Genomic DNA, 1328 nt, shown 5'->3' with positions numbered 1-1328 from the left:
TGAAATATTAGTATAGAAAATGTACCAGCAAAAGCTATTTTGAACTCTTGGGTTTAGACACACGTAGCTGAGCAGGCAGGGTCCTGTTCTTCAGCACGTCAGGTAGTGTGCAGCATCAGCTCCCTCGGGGAACCTCTGCCCCAGCTGAACAATTAATTTTCAGAACAGCTGTGAGTGAGTAGAAGTGATACTGCCCTTGACTGATCATCAGGTGGTGCTCCTGCACAGCTCTGCTGCAGACTGTGAATAGGAGTTGCATCTTCCCAGGTAGGAACAGGTTTTTGGCTGGAACAGCTTTGCTGTCCAGCCAATCTGAGCTTGCAGACTGGCAGGGCCCTTGTTCTGCCTCCCATCCCGAGGTCTGTGCCCATCTCTGCCTGTGAGGAGCAGCTGGTGATGTGTGCTAAGCTCTCGCTTCCTGCCTCGCTGAGAGAAGCACACAACAATGGGGCCACTTTTGTTCTGTGTTTTTTCCTTCTTGTACTTTTCTATTTTTAGAAGGGACAGCGTGTGGCTGCTCCTCTGGCTGCCTGGTGGGTTTGCACTGAGCTCCGTGCCCTTGTCTGTAACCTTTTCCACTGCAATCCCTTGTTGCTTGTTTCTCACTGAGAAGCAACAGTAAGAGAAAATTTAAATGACTCTGGGTTTTATGTGTGTCGTATTTTACAGTATTTAAATAATATATTTTTTTAATTACTGGAAGACACAAGGTTTCATACGGAGCTTTTGCTGTTCAACTGAGTATTTAAACAACCTGTTACGTTCTTTTTTTGTTTTCTCTTCTGCACCATGCATGAAGTGGGGTGTTTGCCAGTACTTGTCTTGCAAAACCCTGACCTGTGAAGCTGCAGTTCTTTGTTTTCCTGTTCTTTGGCTTTGTCTCAGCGGGCTGAGAACAGCACAGCCCGGGGCAGCCAGGAGGTGTGGAGGCTTGTTCACCGCTCTCTTCCTGCAGCAGGGGGATGATGCTTCCTTAGCTAAGTGTCAGGGATGTAATAATACATCTTCCAAGCTAGTGCTGGGAACGCTGTAGATCACACGCTGGTTAGATAATCAGACAGTAATTAAATTATGCAAGAATATAATATATTAATGAAACACCTTCTTCCTTTTTTCCCCCCCCTCTCTGTCTTCCGTTCCTCTCCTGCCCTCTCCTGGCCGAGCAGAGCGTTAGAGCCTGCGAGCTCGCTGGGGCTCGGGCACAGCCTGGGCTGCTTCAGCACGATGGTGCCCTGGGCTGAGCCAGCTCCCCTGCAGCCTCTGAGCATCCAGCAGCCTGGCCCTGCCTCCTGGTACTCCGGTCTCTGTCCCTGCCTCCCAGGCACAGT

At 49.5% G+C, this 1328-nt stretch overlaps 1 protein-coding gene across 1 annotated transcript in view; it reads left to right on the top strand.

Annotated features, from left to right (window-relative positions):
* GIT2 (G protein-coupled receptor kinase interacting ArfGAP 2) overlaps positions 1–1328 on the top strand; it is a 24250-nt gene that overhangs the window by 18017 nt on the left and 4905 nt on the right. The window lies entirely within an intron of this gene.

This window comes from Chaetura pelagica, unplaced genomic scaffold (genome assembly GCF_000747805.2).
Source record: "Chaetura pelagica isolate M959 unplaced genomic scaffold, ChaPel_1.0 scaffold294, whole genome shotgun sequence".
Classification (NCBI taxonomy): domain Eukaryota; kingdom Metazoa; phylum Chordata; class Aves; order Apodiformes; family Apodidae; genus Chaetura; species Chaetura pelagica.
This window is presented reverse-complemented; position numbering and strand designations above follow the sequence as displayed.